The sequence below is a fragment of the Bidens hawaiensis genome, unplaced genomic scaffold, assembly GCF_021521415.1.
Source record: "Bidens hawaiensis isolate Kalapana, Puna unplaced genomic scaffold, B.hawaiensis_p1.1 tig00053861_1, whole genome shotgun sequence".
NCBI lineage: Eukaryota > Viridiplantae > Streptophyta > Magnoliopsida > Asterales > Asteraceae > Bidens > Bidens hawaiensis.
In genome coordinates, this window is record NW_027499679.1 from 26071 (window position 1) to 40975 (window position 14905).

The following is a 14905-nucleotide window of genomic DNA, read 5'->3' on the forward strand; positions in this document are numbered from 1 at the left end:
CTCCAAGCGGTTTGTGGCGCGATTGGACTCCCGCGATGGGACTAGCGGCAGCTCACGAGAATTTTTTTATTATTTTTTTAATCTGCAATAGGAAGAAAAGATTAAGAAGAATCAAAACCCTAATTTCCTACTGTTTATTAGATTACTTGTTTTTTTTAAAGCCATGGGCTTTTTTTGGACATTTCTTAAAAGTCATGGGCTTTTTTTCTTGGAATTTTTTTTAAAGCCATGGGCTTTCTATTTTAATTTACCAACTTAATTTATTTATATATTACTTTGTTTAAATTAGTAATAAAAAGTTAATAGTTTTTTTTAGATGCTTTAAAATTTTACTCTTTATAAATAGAAAATTATTTATATACTATTTTCTTTTATTATAAAATTTATTTTTTAATTTATGTTTTTATTTTAAATTTTGGAAAAAAAAATTAGAATTGTTTTGGATTAGATTTGCAACGAACAATTGGTGCATTTTGTATACTATGCCAACCTAATTAATTGAAGTTACAGGAGCTGTTTGGTTGGATGGAGTTCATTAGAATTGGAATTTAAATTTCATATTTCGTGAATTTGGTTGGATAGAGAAAAGATTTGGAATTGAATTTAATTCCAACCATTTCCCACTCTTGATGGAATCCAAATTCCTCCGATGCTTTGAAGGATTTCACAGGAATGTTCACAAATACCATAATAACCCTGACCTCTACCACCCGCCCCCAACAGCTACAGCACTATTCAATATTGTCGTCCGTCGACCACTACTAACCCGTTGCTGAATCATGCCACCCAGCAACGCTATACCGCGGCGTCGCCATCAATGCTGCTTGTAACCGCCCGCTGTAGACGTAAACGTCACCCCCACCCCACCATCACCCATCATTGACTCCCCCCCCCCCGGCACTGGTTAGTTAATTTGTGTGTATTTTGTAGTGTGTATGTGAATTTGTAACTTTAGAACTCTTGTGTGTATATATATTTTTGTGAACTGTGTGTATATAAACTATAATGGTAAAAAAAATCTACTTAAAAATCTTAACGAAATTCTTTTAACAATCTAATGGGTATACCCGATACCCGGTGAGTAATTACCCGACGGGTAATGGGCCGGGTATGGGACTGGATTTTATAACCGAGTACGGGTATGGGATTAGCAATACCCAGCCCGTAGACCCCGATAGTTGAGGGGTATAGTGGCAGCGCGGCGAACAGCGGCATCAAGTGCGGCAATGGCGATGGTGACTGGCGATCATGAGTGGCGACAGCGGTGGGACTTTTTTGGTTGCTAGGGTTATGTTATGATAAGCATCCTTGTAGGTTAATTAGATTAACTAATAAGCTAGTTATTATATGTCAATACCGGTTAACTAACTTAAGCGGATTTGATGTCTGTTACCCAAGATTTAACTCTTACGAGTCATAACTCATAACTCATAACTCAGTCGGCCACGTTGACTTAATTGAACTCTTACGATCATGATCAGACTATTCTTTTATTTTTTTCAATGAAAACATATTTATGTCATGCAATCAGAACATATCAATCCATCATTTAATTAAATAACTAATCTAAATTATAGGGATTAAAAATATACGAGTATTTATGTCAATATAATCAAATTTTTTTATCTCTATAATGAAATTATATCTAATTTTCATGTTTTGTAAGTTTCTTGATTATAGATTTATTGAATACCCCCTTTCATCAGTGTGCCTATTTGTTCTTTTTGGATGTTTTACAATTTTCAGTTTCGTATATTTTTCTTTGCATCAATTTGGATAGTTGAAATTCAACTCAGTTACATATTTAGCATCAGCCAAGTTAGCTTGCCACGATTGGCTGAGTAGAGTCTTGTGTTCGCTTAATTTCTTCTTAAGTATATTTATTTGTCATTCGTCATTTTGCATGGCAACATATGATGTTATGTAGGGCCCCGAGTTATCAAAATAGTTTTCTAGATTCTTCACTTAACAATACATGCGTAAAAGCTAATTTAAATGACAAATGACAAAAGTAATGTGAGAAAGAGAATGAAGCGAACAATATGACTGATTATAATAATTAAACAATCTAAATATGAAATATTGACGTTAGATCTTTTAATTAACTTTGAAAGAAGGCTTGCAATAAAAGAAACATAACATTTGAATTATAGAAAAAAGATTGTATAGACACCATCCATTGTAGTGACCCCTAAATACGACTAAGCAAGAGAGTTCAACTGTAGCATGTGCCTTGTACAACATGTATCATCTTAATTTCCAAGCGAGCTTTCATGAAGCGATACACATTCACTAAAAGTGCATGAAACAAGCAGTGAAGTATAAATCCAAAACTTTAAGAGGTTCACCTACTGAAAATAGAGCTCCTCCCTGCAATTGTTGCATTTCAATAAATTAAAAGTCTGTAAGCCAACCCGAAAGTTTGGACTTGGAGGACTAGACAAACCTAATTTATATAATTTTGTGAAAATCGAATCACCAGAATTGCTATAAGAAGCAGGCATCCTCATGATCAAGACACGTTGGGATTTCGAGCACCTGAAGTCATTGATGGAGGCCGTCCAAACCAAGCTTCAGATATGTATAGTCTAGGTTGCGTTCTTTATTACTGATTGCGAGCGATGAAATGTTGTTTGGTGAGAAACATTACACATGCGACATAAATGCACTGAGACATTTCACCTCACAAGCTAAACGAGCTTGCAAAAGCCCGTCACCTCATTTCCAGCTTACTTGCTAAAGAACAAGAGATCAGGTACATAATTACCATTGAGTCACGTTTAGGGGTGCAAACTGTCACACCCCGACCAAAGGCGGCGGAACATGCCGAGGTGTAACGATTGTCCATAAGCACATGACACTAATTAAAGTGACAGTATTTAATAAACTCATTTCATTTCACAACATCGAAAATGTCACATAACAATTATCCATAAAATAACCATAAACAAGATATCACAAAATATAGCAAATTTGATATTGTTCATTTTTACTAATATCCTAAGGTCTTTGATGTCGTTTTCTTCACAATCATAAATCAACTAAGATGCAAACCTGCAACATTTCATAAAATAAAGTTTGTCAACACAAAGGTCGGTGAGCAATTCATAAGTTTGATCATATTAGTATATAATAAAGATAGCCACAAAACTTGCATACGAAACGATAAATAAAAGTGGTAATTTGGATAAATAGATATCGCGAAACACATTAGCGACACCTAGCTATAAGGGGATGCCAAATAGTCTAGGATTTTATAGTTATCGTTAATTGCATTACGTTAACGACACCTTGCTATAAGGGGATGCCAAATAGTCTAGGATTTTATAGTTCCACCAACCAAAAGCAATAAACACATAGGCATATAAGCATAGAACACCAAATCGAGCAATTATTTAGGTAAAGTATACAACTACGTTTGTGGTTTAAGATTCAAATATAAAGCATTTTGTTGAATAAGTATGAAATGTCACCCCCAAAATAAAATATGGAAAATGGGGTATGAAGTACTCACCTTCAAGTAGTAAACTTGAAAGATGATAATTTGGAGATTTGTCGGAACGACGAGTTTAACGCACAATGCCTAAAAAGAAAAGAAGTCTTGAATTTAGAAAGGTTGTCTTGAAGGTCTTTAAACAAAATAAATGTTGAGAAATGTAAATAATTAAAGTTCAAGGTTTTAAAATATAACTATTTAATAATTTATAATAATAACCCTTTAAAAATGTAAGTTTGCTCGAAACCGGGTTAAAGTATCTAACCTTAGTATTTACTCAGCCTATGTTAAGTAATAAGGTGGATAAAATGCAAGAATGCAAATCCCTTTGGAATAAGGATACTAGAACGGTTTTTTTTATCGAGTGTTCAGGTTGTCGGTTCGGGTCTTGATAATTGGTCAAACCCAAAGTCAACTTTCCAAAATATTGAATGTTATGAGATAACTCAATAAAATTTAATAAGACTTAACCAAGTATGTAGTTCCATTGTTTTAGAACTAACAACGCACGTTAAGAGAGTGTTCGGTTTTGTCGGTCCGAACTTTGTTATGAGATCAAGTTGGATCCAACATTTCCAAGTACTTAAGAAAATATTTAAAAATCAATTTGTAACTATTTTTAAAGAAATATACAAGTCTTGATGGCTAAAAAAACACACTTGTGTGTCTTAAGCGAGTAAGAATCGGTTTGGTTCGGTTTCCATCTCACAACAAGTTCATAGATGGTTTCCACATGTCCAAACACTAAAGAACTTGTATAATAATGTACAAATAAAAAATACCAAAAGTTAACAATAAAGTCTTTAAACAAAAGTTCGGTTTTCGGTTCGGATCGTGTTTCGGGTTAAGACCGAGGTAAGATTCTACAAACCCATAACCATAGAATTTGTAAAAATGATTTTAGAAACTTTGATCTAACAATAAGTATGTTTAAACAATTATTTAACAAAACTAGTAACAAAGTTTGGTTTACGGTTTAGAGCTATTTACGGTTAAACCGAAGCATAGACTCTTAAAAACCCATAACCATGGAACTTGTAAACATGACCAACAAACTAAAATAAGCAAGATTAATATGTATGAACAAGTTATATAGATGTATATATATCAAGGACACGAAGTCCTCCATGAAGCCTTGCCTTATGAGGTCCGAAACCTCACCGACCGGAATCGAAGAAGTAACTACCAAAGGTAAACAAGGGGTGTATATTATATATATGTTGCACAACCATAAACAAGTATTAATAAGGCTACATAAACTAATTAAGATGAAAGACTAAAAACCTTCAAGAACACTTAAGAAGATAACCTTGAATCTTTGATGTTTGAGAGAGTTTTTTTTTTTTTTTGAGTTGTAGCAAGGGAAAATGAAGAGGAAATGTGGTGTATATATAGGGTAATGTTGGTGGTCAAATATGGGTGTGAGACACAAGAGATTTCATGCAAAATGGATCAAGACAAAAACACAAAACAACAAAAAAATAGATAGATAAATAAATAAATAAATAAAAATAGGATGTTTTCAAGACCCAGCAAGTGTGAAAAAATATTGTAACATAAATCCATCATTTTGATTATAACATAAGCTTCGGTTTACAAATCGGGTCGGTTTACATAATAAACAAATACAAAAACGAATACAAACAAGACCCGAAATTGACGAATGTCACACAAACGGCCGAGTCACCCTGGTAATATATTTAGATAGACAAAATCATTGGAAGGTACATCGGTCTTCAATTGAAGAGGGCAAGGACCGCTTTCTAAGACCTTATACAACGTGCAATCATCTTAGTAATCATAACTCATATGATCCTTAACAATTCTTTTAACAAGTACCTGATGCCGAGTCATGCCATTTATCCCTTCGAAAATGACTATGACATGCCTTCCAAGTTGTATTTTTCTTTCTAGGATTGTTAATATTATACTTTAGAACAAAATCCTAAACGTACGTTTATTGTGGATTAGTAAGTGAGATCAGTGTTGACAATCCGCTCACATGGAAGACCACTTTTAAGACAAGTATTGGCATTCACAAATCTTATCTGATATCGTCGTGTCGGCTTTTGAAATTGATGGTGTGATGAAAGATGTTGGAGGTTTGAGGCGAAAAATAGTTTGAGCGGCAAATTTGGGCTATGAATGGATATCCAAGTGACATGTGTCCCCAATTATATTCTTTTATTAGAATATATGTAGATGTAGATACACACACGCATATGTAGTAAATTTAATTAAAAAAAAGTTTAGCGTAAATATCTAACATGTTTGAGTTGGACTGTGTTAAAGCAAATATCAAACATTATGAGCATAAGATGATACCGACCTTATTGAGAGTAAATGATCATTACGATAATAAGGTGAGAGTAAGATAAGAGAATAAAAGCACTTATGAATGGTGTGGGTGTAAATGATCATTAGCTTTGTTATGATCATACATTATATATTTATGCTTATATTTACACCGATCGCATCAACTAGTACTATGGTATCGCAGATGGGGCAATTTCATGTCCCTTTCAAGAAGGTTTTCTTTTATATGATTGTGAGTACTATTATGATAATGATCTCTAACCGTCTTTTCCTTAGACCATTTTTGTCTTTTCCTCTGTAGATGTACCTTTAGCCTTAGTTGTTCTAGGGCGATACACTTATGGGTTGAGAAAACGTGGATTTGTGTCTTTTTTGTGCCTAAAGCAGAAACTACACCAGATGTTTCTTTTGTTAGTATATTTAGATTAGATAAATTATATTTTCTTTTATTAGTATAGTTTTATTATCAGTATAGTTGAAGTTAGATGTGTGCAATGCATACCAATTTAAAATAGAAGTTACAAAAAACTAAAACACTTATAAGTAATAATGTAGTCATGTATAATAAAGGAGTATAAAAAAAGCCTCCAAAAACTCATAATAGATCAAAGTAATACAACAACTACAATATAATATAACTACAATATAATATGTTGTCGAGAAAATCACAACTTCAGCTTTGAAAAACGACATCCTACCTCACTCTTTCTCTCTCTCTCTCTCGCCTTTCTTACTCTTTCACTCTTTATCTCATAAAATGAACGGACACAAACAGAGCATGCTCGTGTTTTTCGTTTAACTTTAATCGAACAAACAATCAAACACAAACAATTAAACTAACAAGGGTTTCTTATTCGTATTCGTTTATGTTCGTTCATTAACAGCATAAACAAACATTTCATGATTATAAACAGACATACATAAATGAACCAGTGAATAAACATAACTAAGTTAAAAATCAATTAAAAGCAAAAAAGAACCACTTTGTTGAATAAAAAAACTATATTAAATTAGAACACACATAAAAAAATATTAAATGATTATATCAATGAATGTAAAGCAGCAAACTTAAACAAATATAAACTAGTGAACATAAATAACCGTAACGAGCGAACTTAAACAATACAAACATTCACCAACATAAATGAACCGAACGAGACACGCGTTCATATTCATTCGTTTCACTATATTGTAAAAAGCTCTCGGGGTTCAAGTACCGACACGATCTGGTTAGGGATGTGCTCTTTGACATACTCAGGCGGGCCGGAATTTCTGTTAAGAAAGAAGCACCTGTGAATTTCCTGACTGACCCGTCGGAAGGAAGATCATCTCTTTGGCCGGCTGACATTTTGGTGTTTGGATGGATAGGAGGAAAACATGCTTGTGTGGATTTGACAGGGGTTTCCCCTCTGGTGGGCTTAGGGAGTACTGGTTTCACAGCCGATCAAGCTGCTTTGAAAGCTGCTTCAGGCAAGGTGACCAAACATGAGAAGACGTGTCTTGACAACCAACACGTTTTTATTCATTTTGCTTTTGACACTTTTGGTTTCCTCGCGCCTGAAGCTGTGAAGTTACTTACCCGTGTCCAACGGGTCATGCGTAGTAATGATATGACTCCAAGATCCGCAAATGTAGTTTTTAAAAGATTGGGTTTTGCAATTCAAAAGGGGGTAGCGGCGTAGCTTGTTGCCCGCCTGCCTTCTGTTTCGATGTAATCATAGACATTTTATATATGAAACTAGTTTTTAACCCGGCACGTCGCGCCGGGCAGGTTGGTAAATCCGAACGTTGGTAAGACACAAGTATTACTGGTCCTAAGTATTGAGGCGGTAAGTTGACGTGAATTCGGTCAGTTTCTGTTACATGTGTTATTGTACGGAAACTAAAACAAAAAAAAAAGTTATAAAAATTGAGATGAAACATTGGGATAGCGTTGGTCGGTGAAACTTGAGCGTTGGTAAAACCCGAGCGTCGTTGGTCCCTGGCAGTGAGTCTATGCAAATTTGGTTGGATTTTTCACGTTCGTTATAAAACCGGACTAAAAAAATAATTGTCATTCTGTCAGTTTCGTTACGGTACTATAACTAAAACAAAATGCGTTAAGTCTACACAAATTATGTCAGCTTTTATCACATCCGTTACGGTATATTGGTATTGGAACTAAACTAATAAAAAACAAACATAACAAAGATAATTAGAAATATAATTATCAAAGTTTAAAACAAAAAAAAAAACAAAACAAAACAAAATTTGATCCAATAAAATCTTACCAAATACACCAATCATAGTCCAGCGTCACCAAACTTCTCGTTTATATATAGTAGTAATATGCAAATAACTATATCTAAGTTTCTTTTTATTCATTTTAGTTGTTAAATAAACAAACTTCTATAATATGTATAATAATAAATCGTGATTTAGTAATGAATCATCCGTGAAATCACACTATTGATTATCGTCAAACTCTCGTCTTCAACCTTTCTTCAGAAATATAATAACTCTTATCAATCAAATGTGGTTTTTACAAAAATGGAGAACAACAACTAGAGGAAACATGGAGGAAGAGCCATTTGACCCAAAATCTCATCATCATCATCCAGATTCACTCATCGATGATGATAAGCAACTACTACAGGTTCTCACTCAAGACCTCCAGAACCTTGTATTATCCTGCAACCATAAAGAACAACAACATTCACTTGTACCAATAAACAACGAAGCAGTAGATCCGAAGGAGGTTAGGGTTTTACAAGAGTCAGAAACTGGTGAGAGGGGCATAATATGTGAAAATAATGAAATTGGGGATTATGAGAATCATAATAATAATAATAATAATGAAGAAGAAGAAGAAGAAGTAATTAGGGCTGAGGATGTGGAAGATCTGGAAAATGAGAGTTTAAGTGTTGGTAAATCCAAAGGTTATCATTATCCATTGAGACTAGATGCCGAGGATTGCGCGTATTATATTCGGACAGGGATGTGTAAGTTCGGGTCAAATTGCAAGTTTAATCACCCTATCAGAAGGAAAAATCAGGTTGGTTTGTTTTCATTAATTGGATTATGTTTTAGGATCAGAAGTTATGTTATGTTAGTTGCATCTTGTAGTTTAATTAGTAAGTTATTGAAAAGATTTGATTTTTAGCAGCATACTAAGGAGACAAAGAAGCTCAAGGAAGAAAATGGCCAGACTGACCGCAAGGTATATACTGTCTCTGTTGATTCAGATGCACTGTTGTATGGTTTTAATTTGGTTTTATTACAAATCACGGTTGTGTGTCGCGATGATAATGCTTGATTTGCTTGTGGTGAACATTGATATTTATTAGGATAATCTATGATCTTCAACCTCCTGTTTGTATAGTTAAGTTAATCCTGACGTCTTGAGTCATTATGATTGGTGTCTTTATGCCGTCGCGCCTTTTTACAAATTTGACTCGAGTTTACTGTAGTATCATATATCTTTGATGTTATGTTCATTGGATTATCAGTAGAATCTAGTAGTTAGATATTCAAGAAACCTTGCATTGGATTTCAGTGAGACTATAAGTTACTGAAAAAGACTTGTTTTTTAGCAGCCCGCCAAGGAGCCAAAGAAGCAAAAGGAAGAAAACGTGGAGAGGCAGGGACAGACTGAGCGCAAGGTATTTACCATCATTGTAACATTTTTTTTAATAATGTTCCCATGCAATCTTTATTGATTCAGATGCAGTGTTGTACGGTTTTAATTTGGTTTGATCCATCTCAAATCGCAATTGTGTTTTGTCACAGCTGATGATAATACTTGATTTGCCTATATGCGTAAGCTACATAACTGATGCTATGTAGTACACTGCCATTCATAGCTCTTTTTAGACCTTGATCTTTATTAGGATAGTCTATGATCTTCAGAGTTCAGCCTCCTGGATCTTTAGTCGTTAAGATTGGTGTATTTATGATGTTGCACCTTTTTTACAAATTTGACTTTAGTTTACTGCAGTATCATATATCTTCGGTGTTATGTTCATTAGATTATCAGTAGCATCTAGAAGTTAAAATTTCTAGAAACCTTACATTGGATCTCAACTACTATATAGGTTATTGAATAAAACTTGCTTTTTTTTTTAATTATAGTTATTGGCGTGTTATTATATAGCTTGTTAGTATATGGTTCAGAGGCCCTAGATATGTTTCTCTAGGGTTTATAGGTTTCTTCACTTTTATATACTAAGGGTTCACCCGTTCATTCTAATTACAACATTCAGTTAAATATTAATTGTCTCTTTTACATTTTTTTACCAGCCTATCAAGGTGACAAAGAAGCAGAAGGAAGAAAACGTGGAGAGGCAAGGGCAGACTGAATGCAAGGTATTTACCAATTACCATTATTGTTTATATACAATCTATATTGATTCTGATGTAGTGTTTTACGGTTTTAATCTGGTTTGATTCATCTCAAATCACAATTGTCTTTTGCCACAACTGATGATAATGCTTGATGTACTTATGTGCCTATGTTATATAACTGACTTGAGTTTACTGCAGTATTTTACATCTTCCGCAGGCTGCAAGATTGGAAAAGCTTGCAAATTCAATCATGGAATAAGAAAGACTGTTAAAACACCAGTGGCAGAGTACAACTTTGTGGGCCTACCAATCCGACCGGTATTAAACTATTTACAACCATAATTATATTTAATATAAAACCTTTTGTTCTTTGACTTAATTTCCTTACAGGGAGAAAAAGAATGCCCTTACTACATGCGTAACGGTTCCTGCAAATACAGTCAAACCTGTCGGTTTAACCATCCCGATCCCACTGCAGTCGGAGGCAGTGATTCTCCCACAACGGTTCCATTACAACCCACACCCCAACCAAATATTCCCAATATATCCTCATGGTCAACCCCAAGACCACCAGTGATGTACCCACCTACCCAAACCATGGCCCCACCAAATCCAGATTGGAATGTTTATCAGGTGAATGAAACTGACTGGTTAATATTAAGTTCATAATTTATTAAGTAATTAACTTATTTTCATGGTTTTGACTTGTTTAGGCTCCTGCTCATTTATACCCGAGTTCAGAGCAGGGCCTACCTATACCACCGGCTTTCTTCCTCAACAATCCACCGAGTAATAATACCAGCATGTATACTCATCATCATCATCAGCAGCAGCAGCAGCAGCAGCCTCCTATGTTAGTTTCAGAGTATCCTGAGAGGCCCGGTCAACCTGATTGCGGTCACTTTATGAAAACTGGAGTCTGCAAATACCGGGCCTCATGCAAATATAATCATCCTCCAAGTCGACTCACCAGAACTTCAAAAGTAAGTTCGTCTTCATATGTCCTTTACATTACTCTAAGAAAGTTTAGCTTTCAATCATAATGCATATTACATGAATAATACAGGTGTCTTAGCTTTATGTTATTTCAAATAGGCTACATACAAATATAACTAAAAAGGGAACGGGTCAAATGGGTTGGAAATCACCCCACCAGTAGTCAAAAGTCTGTAAACAAACCAAATGTTCAGCGAACTGTTCGTGAACCGTTCGGCAGGAAATTCGTTTATGTTCGTTTATTCAATAAGCGAACGAACATGAACAGATATTTTTGTTCATTTAGTTAAGTGAATGAGAACATGAACACATTCACTCATTAGTTATTGATATAATAAATAAAATGCAGGATCAGAATATATGCGCTTCAGTAGACATGGGACATGCAAATATGGGGCAGCTTGTAAGTATGAGCATCCAGTAAATCCGAACGCTGCAGGAGAAGGATATGATGGGTCCAACGGGCCTGGGTCGGTGTTTCAACAATCCGGGTGATCAAGTGGTGCAATTTGCCATCCTCGGATACAAGTGTAATGTTTTAATTTGATGTTGGGGGATATTTAGAAAATTGTTTAATGATATCAGGGTATGCTTAAATTATTTTCGTCGTCAAGTCTTGTACTGCTGCAGTCTATGCTTTTGTTTGAGCCAATGACTGCTTTGCCCTTTGAGTATTCAATGGCATGCAGACAGGCAATAGATTATAGGGCAAATGTTGAAAATCCTATTGCTTTTGTTTGAACCTGAATCAAAGTTTTTTTTACTTTTTTTATATGGTGGAGTTGTTAAACTTATAAAACCCAACGAAAAGGTCTGTTATAGACTTGAATCATACTAATGGCATCTTTGTTGCTTTTTGTTGCAAGTAGCCCTAACAAACGGTTGGTAAGACAAGGTTCGGCTCAAACAACCAATTGGTTCGGGTCATGGAATAGACTGTTAGGTAGCTGATTAAGGAGGAACCTATAACTCATGCGATTTCTAATGACTATATGTCCATAGGTTGGGCGATGAGAAATCATGCATCTCAGAGAAAAACTTGTTGCGACTTTGATGCATTGGTTTGGCATTTGAGGATGTTTGTCTCGTGTGCTATATGAGCAGTAAATATACAAATGCTACATCTCGTCGCATATTCCATTTCTAACAGGTACCAAAACAGGTGGCCCTTAGCTTCCTAATCCATGATCTTAAACTTATATGTATTATATTTGTATTATTAATATTAATATTATATTAATGTAGTTTGTACATGAAATCTGATTTATGTCTTCGTAACAAAGAACCAAAACATGCCATGTTCAATCCGGTCTGCAAACACTTTCTTTAATGAGTAATTAATGTGTTAAAATATTACAAATAATTCATGTTCCAACTAATGTTTGCCTGTTTAGTAGGATTTTAAATGTTGAACATAGTTCCAACTTCCAACACATGATTATATGAAACCAACGCCACATACATGCAGTCTTAATTCCAATTGCCCACACACAAATTTGCGAGATCGGCTAGCGAAGATGGCTCGGTCTCAGTAGATCCCTCACTCCTCACCGGCATTGAGTTCCTTATTCTAATACTGAAAATTTTAATTTATAGGATCTTTGAGGTGATGATTAGGAAAGGTGCGAGGGGATTCGTAGCTAAGTGCTTCACCTCACAGAACTCATAATTGTCACTAACACGAGAAATCATAACCTTCAAGAAATGAAATCGGTATCAAAATGCTTCACTTTGCAAAACTGGTGAAAGAAAACTTGCATAATGCAAAAAGAAAAAAAAAATCATTCTACTTTTCTTATTACTAGCAGCATATATATATATGATATTTGAAACACACACGAAGCTAATGTGGATCAGATTCTTTGTAGGGCAATAACATCATGTAACTTCACTCCATCTTTAATCAGCCTTAGGGACATCTTTCTTCGGCAATTCCTTAGGTTTGGCCTTCTCCATCTCCCTATAAAACCAAACAAGTTCAAATTGAGATTTGTACAAAATACTGCATATAAACAAACTCGCCTGACGAATCCAGTTCATTTTACACGTGAAAAAAAGTTGACAATAAGCTAGCCCATTACATAGATTAAAAAGCTGTTAAAACAGTTGTCAAATACGTAGATCATGACAACTGAATAGTAACCAATTTTCAAATTCTAACAAAACAAAAACGTTATTGAATCCAATTGCGAGTTAGCTAAAAGAACCGTCTGGAGAAACCTTACCCTTAATTTTAAGTCACAGAAGTAGTACACACACGTCTAATTTTATATCTTAAAATCTTAATGTTAAGATTTTGTGATCACTACTTTGAGCTAACAACTGGCTGCGAAAACTTAATATGTGATTTCTTACCTCACCATGCAACTAACTAATACACAAACACCAACAAATTAACATATTTAGAAGATCAATAGAGTAAATCTTGTTAACTAGAAAGTGATTTTGCCATGAATCATTTAACTATCTAAAACATACCGAAATACAGCTCAGTTGAGGCAGATTTTCAGTGTTGATTGGATTGGATTCTAAACAACATAGTATATGAATACTTGGACAATGAAAAGTATGCCCTAAACACATATAACAGATTAACATAATATCTATGCAGTCGACATCGCCGATATATCACCGATATATCAGTCAGTGATATATCGGTTATCGGTCCCTTGGCGATGTATAAGTCAGAATATCGGTACCAATAATGTCAACGATATTGACCGATATTTGACCGATATATCACCGATATTCCCGATATCAGTGTTTTAAGTCTTAATTATCAACTTTTAGTGTTCAATGTTATTGTTTTAAGCCTTAATCGATTCTTACTTGCTACGATTGTTAGTGTTTTGCAATTTGCAAAAGGTTAATTTGTTAATGGTAGGAGACTATACTGAATTATTAGTGTTAAAATGCTACATATATGAATTTTACATGATATTAAAATTACCAATATTTCACTGCGACCGATATCGGATATTTTTCCGCATTAACTGCTTAGCATAATATACCTATACATTAGTTATAAGCAATAGATTTGAGAAACCTAGGTTATTTTACACTAAATTGATGCATATAGCAAAACTCAAGCATAATTTCATAATCGATTATCGATCAATATCATAACCTAGAAGTAATCATATGTATGTTATTTTACAAAAATTAAAAAGATACTTAGCAGCAGAAGCAGATTCTTCCTCGAGCCAGTGGCGAAGTTGACGAACGTTCCGTTTGAAAGTAGAAGCAGACTGTTTCGCATCAGTAGAATCACTGCACTCACTCCCGCCACGGTCAGTATCAGGTTTGTTAATGCCATTTGAACTCTCGGTTTTTCAAATCGTATGCTAATTGATAGTTTATAGTTTATGTACAGTTGGAACGACGGCGTTTGGGATTTTACGGCGGCGAAGCGACGGCTTGAAGGAAAAGAAATCCAAAACTTAAATTAATGGGACCCTTGCACTATTGATATTTTACAATTTATTTCCTTTGGTTTGTAAATGTTTTCAGTTAGGTCTCTATAAAAGTACAAATACAATCATCGTGTTACACAACCTGCATGCCCTAGATCCGACGAATCTATTGAAGATTTGATTCGGTATGGAATTGCGGATCCGCACACCCAAGTATGTTGGTTTCAACAAAAATATGACCGCTAAGGGTAAAATTTAATAAAATACTATTTTCTTCATATTTATTGTCGTTTGTTCAATTTCCTCCAACATGCCATTTTGTGTATGTCCATGAGCTATATGATGCTCAATGCGTATCCCA

The 14905-nt window shown here is 34.7% G+C and overlaps 1 long non-coding RNA gene and 1 pseudogene across 2 annotated transcripts; one reads left to right on the forward strand and one right to left on the reverse strand.

Annotated features, from left to right (window-relative positions):
* The first annotated feature begins 8324 nt into the window (after nt 1-8324).
* Nucleotides 8325-12389, forward strand: LOC143600256 (zinc finger CCCH domain-containing protein 67-like; annotated as a pseudogene). The gene is made up of 8 exons (XR_013147441.1): nt 8325-8577; nt 8665-8846; nt 10091-10156; nt 10334-10453; nt 10526-10768; nt 10849-11118; nt 11481-11661; nt 12134-12389. The product of XR_013147441.1 is annotated as a zinc finger CCCH domain-containing protein 67-like (transcript).
* A 532-nt stretch (nt 12390-12921) lies between these two features.
* Nucleotides 12922-14513, reverse strand: LOC143600257 (uncharacterized). Its single transcript, XR_013147442.1, has 2 exons — nt 14306-14513; nt 12922-13091 (listed from the first exon to the last, which is right to left on the reverse strand). It is a non-coding gene; the product is annotated as an uncharacterized LOC143600257 (long non-coding RNA).
* Between the last annotated feature and the right edge of the window lie 392 nt (nt 14514-14905).